This window comes from Anopheles merus, chromosome 3L (genome assembly GCF_017562075.2).
Source record: "Anopheles merus strain MAF chromosome 3L, AmerM5.1, whole genome shotgun sequence".
Lineage (NCBI taxonomy): Eukaryota > Metazoa > Arthropoda > Insecta > Diptera > Culicidae > Anopheles > Anopheles merus.
In genome coordinates this window covers 37,887,414-37,894,637 of record NC_054085.1, presented here as the reverse complement: position 1 = coordinate 37,894,637, position 7,224 = coordinate 37,887,414, and the positions used below count along the sequence as shown (strand labels likewise).

Sequence of the window (7,224 nt, the reverse complement as noted above, 5' to 3'; positions counted from 1 at the left end):
TTGAATTCCAGTACCATCGACTGCTCCAGATATACCGAATAGCCCATGTCTGATCTTGGGGTTAGTAAGTCTGGTTCTGTGTTTGCGCAAGCGATAACCTTTTCGCTTTTGCAGTTCCATTAAATCTCGTGTCTCGTGTGGGTTTTCTGGGCGAAATTGGGCACATTTTGGGACTACGCTTGTTACCTCGTGTGCACTTCTTCCGCTCCACAGCATTCCTGTACCGTCAACACCTTCTACGCCACCAGTCTGTAAACGAACCTTGCTGCTGGTCACGTCAGAAGGTACGGCGGCGGTGGTGGTCCGCGATTAGAAAAGCAAATAATTTTCGGTACATTTCCGTGGCCCTATCCACTTCTTCCGCCGCTTCAAGGGATACCTGATTTAATGTTGTTCCATCTCCAACCGAACCAAGCACAGAATTGCAGCCCCTTGCAGGATGAGCAAACAGTGAACCCGGGGCCCGTCCCAAACAAGCTTCTCGTTTGCAGCGGGCCAAGCAAGCAAGAATGCACGGCGTTCTCTGGCCCTGCGTCGGCGAATGTCCTAATGTGAAGATTGTTATTTTTACTTCTTTCCCAGCCAGTTTGCTTGCTTGTTTCTTAGGCGTTTTTGCTCTCCTCTGCCACGGCTGTTTATTTATTCACCAAACACGGGGTTTCCTCTCTCTCTCTTTTTTCAATTTGCCTTCTCCTCTACCCCATGCTCTATGCTGGCCGCTAAAGCGGCCTTTAATCAGCGGGCGGAAAGCGAGTATCACGATTTTAAATTGACACCTTTCGCCTATCGCTGGGGTGGGCCTTAAGATCAGTCTACTCGTCACACACACAGACAAACACTTAAACGCATTGTTAGGATCGTTGTGAGAAAAAAAAACTCCCAAAGAAAAGGATACTTGGACCGCTTGGACAGAGGATTCTGATGATCCTGCGGCAAGGGGGAAAGCAAAAGGCCCCGAGATGTGTGTGTGTGTTGCACATTCCAACGCAATCCGACTCGATCTATTTGCCAAGGTAACCGTATCTTGGCACACTAGATAAGCGTTTTTATAGCTCCAGTGAAAGGATGCTTTTTTATGGGCGAACGGGAGACAACAAGCAAAGGGGGCCTTTTATTGTTTCGATTGAGTCCTTTTGAAAAATTGAAAATAAAAAAGGGAAAATATTAATGTACATCTCGACACTCATCTTCACACACTAGCGGTGTAGTGGAAGATTCCACACCAAAGATCAGAGCGATCTTCCTGGAACGGTGAGTGAGCAGGTTGTGTGCCGACAGGAATCCTTGCACTCTTCCTAGCGGTGTCGGCAGCAGCTCTGGGGTTGATTTATTTCTTCCATCATTAAAACCTCCGAAAGAGCTTAATCAGAGGTTCGAAGTAGCCGCCACCTGAGCCACCAATGGAAAAGGTCCTTTTTCGGCACTGGGACACCCGAATGGTTGAAGAGCCACAGGCTGTGTGAGCGAGCGAGATCACCCTGTCTAGAGCACATCCGTCCGCCTTCACGGAAGGCAAACGTTTGTTTTTCCGCCAACCGTTCAAACAACATCGTTTAGCATCGTGGGACGCTGCCAAAGACAAGACCGTTGAATTCCGATCCGCTGGGTACTTACTGTGAAGTCACCGAGAATGGTGCTTGAGAGCCCAGGGGTGCTGTTGCTGGACAGGATTTGGGAATTAGCAGGTAAATAATTTCTTCAAATATTTTCCTCCAAACCGAACCCGAGCCTCCATCCACCGGGGGTGCCTCTTCGTACGTAAAAAAAAATTACGCACAATACAACAGTAAAGGATGTTAAACGCTGTACCCAAACGCTCAGCCCAGAGAGTCATTCATTTCAAGTACTTTGTACCTTGGAGAGACCTGCAAAAAAAAAAAACAACACAACGCCAATTGAATGGGAATCGGTTATTGGAAGACACCCCCGAGGCCGCATAATAATCTCATACTTACCATCGAACATTCCATCCCCTCCACACCTCTATCGTACAGTCCCCTCCCACCCTCCGAACGCAACGATGGAGGCGGCGAACAATTAAGTTGTTAGAACGGATCGAACCGGGCCGTGCGCTGGCCCATTAAGGTCGTTAGTTAGTAGCGTTGCGAGGCCGCACAGCCGTGTGATCCACACGGATCGATAAATGGATGCGTGCGGAGGATAAGCTGCTCACCAGCCAACAGCATCGAAAAGAACTTCATCATCCTTGCGGCATCATGGCGGATGTAGCGCCAGCGTCTTTTAGCGAAACGATTAAACCAAAGCCAGCCGTGACGACCCGATCCCGAGGGGTTCGTCGTTGCTTAGACGGTCGTTGCCAACACCAGTCAAGGTGATGGGCAGAGATTTCAGGTTTTTGCTGCTCGTTCGTTCGTTGCTGTTGTGGTGCTCCAATCCCTTTTTTTCAGTCTGGGCTCTTCCTTGTACGGCAGGTCCGATGTAAACGACTCGCAACGATCGAAAGGATGCTAAAATTGCGCTCGGAAGTCCCTTGGCTTCTTCGGAGCGAAACGGTGCCCTGACGGTGCTTGTTTTGCTGGGCGAGAGTTCCCCCGGACTGCCTGCCCGTCGCACGCATCCTCCTTGTGCTTGGCGTCGTCATGCTCCCGCCGCTTACCTCGCACGGCCCGTGCCAAAACCATCATGTGTGTTGGAACGCCATTCAAACCATGCGGCAAGTCGGTCCACTGCTTAGACGTCCTGTGTGGAACGACGACGCCAAAAGCAGCATGGAAGCAATTGAGCTGAGGAAAAGAAAAAAGCCAGTTCAGTGTGTGTGTATAGGTATGCAGCGTCAAAGGAAAACCTCCCCACTTCTGTTTCCTGGTCCAGGATCGTTAAACGCGACAGCTTGGTAGCAACAGAGGGTTCCTTTGCGTTTGCGCTGAAGAATACCGACCCCGAAAACTGCAGCACCGACCGAGTCCAGGTGTTTCGTTCTCGTTTCTCCCCGCTCCCCCCGTCGAGTGCCACCCTTCTGGGCTCTTTTTTGTGTCGAACTCCAGGAGCTATTGTGCTCGGAGCTGCGAGACGTCGCGTACTCCCTACCCAGCACGCCCGGGTCAACCCGTCTGGATCCTTGAAGAGCAAAAGCAAGGCGAAAAAAAAAGGAAAGATCTTTAGGCGTCATTGTTCACGACAGTCCTAGCTCCCTGTTTCTAGAACGCGAAGAGGGGAGGCTCGTTACCTCCCCAAACGTCCATGCACCCCGAGAAGCGAAAGCACCGTTCAACGGCCAAACGAACCCCTCAACGAGTTGACTTTGCCAAGAAACATGCTGTCTGCCCTTCACCGTGGCACGCTTTCGAACCATGGTGACCTGCCAGTCCCTCCCAGACCAGACTGGATGGCACTGTTGGTTTGGTTTGCATGCAACAGGACCTGCTGCCACGTACGATCCTCATTACGATCGTCTTGCTCGTGATGACTTCCGACGAATGATGTACGCTTGATTCGTCTCACCGCAACTGCCGCAATGTACAAGGAACTCCGCATCCACATCCGGGCACATCTTTCAAGACGGCTTCTGCCAACTCCACCGACACATGACGCGCCTCGGCTACCAAAATTACTGACTCATAACGAATTGCACCTTCTTCGTGTGGTTCTCCGCCGACTCACCCACTTCCTTCTTGCTGCCCTAAACAAGACGTCCGCAACCAGTCTTCCGTTAAAAAAAAAAGCCCAAAACTTCAAACGGGGGCAGCACGAGCAGCTAATTTGTTGACATCTTCTGAAACAAAAGCGAAGGGAACATCACTTACTACGAAGGGCACTGTCAGCGATCCCGCTCGACCATTCATTCATTACTCACTGGGCAAGACCTTCGTCATCCTTCATCCATCTGGTGATCGTGATCATCAACGGAGCTGCCTGCGCTAGGGTACTGACTGAGACGCACTCACAAACGACTTCCAAATGCCACCCCGCGATGGGGTGGCCGATCATTGCCTGCTTCTCATTCTCGTTGTTGTTTTTTGTTGTGTCGCACAATCAAAATCATCTTTTTTACGACTGATAAACATAATGCCATAATGGAACCGGTTAACACCATCTTCGACGTCGACTGGCTGACTGCTCTGCCAGATGCCCCCGATGCCTGTTGCGGACGCCCTAAGAGTTGTGAGCGTTTCAGGAAAACCCCACACTGTGTCTGTGAATGTCTTTTGTTTTGATGTGCGGCTGGAAAACCAGCGGTACAGACAGATCCGACTGAAGTGTCACTTTAAATGACCAATATATTACACCGCCATCAATGGAATTGTGTATCGCCCGAAGTATCGGGTATGACTCCATCCGAGTGCGAGTTCGGGTGTTTCCATTCGATCATGAGGCACCGAAGTTTCCCCGCTGCAAACGCCCTCGGACGGTGCCTGGGTACTTGAGATTTTTACAACTCGAACTGCTTTCCCACTGCGTGAGATTGACATCCATCCCTGGTTGAAGCCCTTACCGTTTGCCGACGATCGCACGGGACAGTGTCTCATGCGGAGCCGGGGAAAACGCCACCCTCGAGGCAGGCAAGAAATGGCGAGAAATGCACGAGAAAAGGTTAGCAGCTACTTCGGCTTAAGTGCTTTGTTGTTTCGAACTTTCTAAAAATGCCCTTTGCTTTCTCTGTTTGCATCTTCCAGCAACGCTGCCAGGATGCATAGATTACCATGCCCGACGGGTACACTGTTTGCTCCTGGGCCCGCCTCATTGGTCCAAATTTACGGGCAACGAATCCCCCGCCTGGTCGCTCAATGACAAAACTCCAGCACACTGTTCTGAAGGCAATCTGCCGGCAATATGTTGCCGATTCGTGTCCCATTACCTTGCCAACACTCCTACTCCCAATAAACGATAAGTCACAAGCCATCGTGCGTGCTTTTTTTTACAATGACCAGCGTTTGCAAGGGCGTTAGGGACGCGCCGCAGGATTCACTCTTCAGGACACTTTCATCCCTTGTGGAACCGTCAGTGCGAAGATACCACTGGCTACCCCTGCCCAGGGTTCCTAGAAACGAACGATTGTAAACCCAATTCAGCATGAGTGTGACGTAAAACCGTTTTCTCCTACCATTTGCCTACCTCCGGGGAGGGCAAAGACAGAGAGGTGTCTTTCACACGGGACGATAAAGATGACCATAAAATCCAGGCCGCCCCCTTCCTAGCATATCTCGACCGGGCCAGCCTCTCGGAAATTGACAACATTTGCCTCGGCTCGCGCTGTGGTGTCTGGTCCTCCTAACAACCGTTTGACCTTGGCGGATGTGTTTCACTGAACTCTCGCGGCTCGCGGTCTGAGATCTCGGGGCGAGCTGGATTGGCGGCGCGGTTGTGCGGGATTTAGCGTGCCTGCCTGCCTGCCTGCCTGCCTGCCTTTGAATGCCGCCTGTCTTCACGTCGTCCGTGGTACGAGCCTGTATGAGTGTTTGTGTTTTTATTATTGTTCTTCCTGCTCGTCGCTTCCTTCTTTCTAATACAAATCAATCCGCGGCCGGCCTGTGTCCGTCGCTCGTCGCTTGATAGCATTCGCTTGGCGTGCCGTGCGGGGTGGATGAGCTTAGCAGCGCGCTCTTCACACACATTGTAAGGAAGCTCGCGGACACTTGACACCACTGCTCCACTGCAATATGACTGTGGTGGCGGGCGGTCTCTCCCCCCTGATAAAGCGAGCGATAAAGCGACATTCCGGCTCCTCGATTCGTTTGCTAAATTCCACCCAGTGCTCACTGCGTTGTGGTGTGTTAAAACTACAGTGTTCAGTGTAGGAAGGACAAACGCACTGCCCCATTAGCGCAGGTAGCTCACTGAGCACCTCTGCCCTTCAAAGTCCTTCGCTCGAAACACGGAGAGGAAGTACGGCAAATTTGTAATCGGTGCCCGTTGTTGTGCCCGTTCGATAACTCTCTAATAAGCACTCTGTTTGGGGGATTGGATAGTAAGGGTACGGTGGACAGGTTGGGGAGGGGGAGAAGGCTTACGCAAAAGGGCTTCAGGTGAGACCTCGTGGTGTCGGTTCACTGTTTTTGCCTCGTTGCCTTCGCCTTAGATTCGATATTGGTCCACTTGATTGCTTCCGAACGATTGGGTAAAGATAGTTCTTAGCACTGGGGTTGATTATTTTTGCTCCCCACCTTCACCTCAGCTCCGCACTGTTGATCCTCGGATGGGTCACATTTTTTGTGCACTAAATGAAACAAGTTATGCGTGCTGCTGGTGCTGTTGCTTGGTGGGGCATGATGTGGTTCGTGGTCAACCCTTATTGCTATGTGGGAAACGATTTCCAAATTTATGAATGGCCGAGCAAAAAATTAACATATCTTACGAGCGGTCCGACAGAAATTCCTCTTACCCTGTCCCTGTCCTGTCCCGGCTACATGGAGGTGACTCCATCGATCTCGTCCTATTAGTGGCGTGTTGGGCCGCGCTGAAGGATGTCGCACGGTGCGCGGAAATGGTGGTAGGCGCGGGTGTCTGCATCATTCGCGGGGAGGGCGTAGAGGAAGAAGGCACCACAAGGGGAAGGGATGGCTTTCGGGACAGAGGGTGATATTGTATTGCCCGCACACACAACAATCCTTCGGCCGCGGCCGGGGTGGTCGCTTTGTTTACAAATCGTTCGCCATTCGAGACCTTCTTGGATGCCATCTTCTGTCTCTCTCTCTCTCTCTCTCTCTCTCTCTCTCTCTCTCTCTCTCTCTCTCTCTCTCTCTCTCTCTCTCTCTCTCTCTCTTTCTCGCTCGCTCCTTTTGCTCCATCGCGCACACACACACACGCAAATCAAGAGAGAGAGAGAGAGACTAAAAAAATCAGACTAAACACACAGCCAAGAAGAAGTCGCATCGCAGCGCACAACCACACCGACATCCGCGACATCCGCTCAAATACCGTCACAAACGGGGTGCTGAAGAAAAAAAAAAGTATCTCCCCCTCTCCGCTTACCCATTCTTTGCGAAATAATGTGGTTTTCGGTACCACCCGGTCCTCCCCCCGCCCTCCCTCCTCTAGCCTGTTACGTGCGGACGACGTCGATTTTTTTCTGCGTCCACCAATTCAAAGTTGCTTAGCGATATGCGCGCACAGCTGGAACGAGATCTGAATTGTGTGTGTTTGTGTGCGTTTGTGTGCGTATTTTAAAGGAGTTGCCATCGTGGAAGGGAGGAATGTCCTCAACAGGCACAGAAAATGTGCAAAAAGGATTTATGCATGAGCAAAATTGCGGCAATTTCTCGGCTG

At 51.3% G+C, this 7,224-nt stretch overlaps 1 long non-coding RNA gene across 1 annotated transcript; it reads right to left on the bottom strand.

Moving 5' to 3' along the window:
- Window positions 1–1,089: 1,089 nt before the first annotated feature.
- On the bottom strand, window positions 1,090–2,739 carry LOC121599709. Its single transcript, XR_006005724.1, has 2 exons — window positions 1,956–2,739; window positions 1,090–1,865 (listed from the first exon to the last, which is right to left on the bottom strand). It is a non-coding gene; the product is annotated as an uncharacterized LOC121599709 (long non-coding RNA).
- Window positions 2,740–7,224: the final 4,485 nt, after the last annotated feature.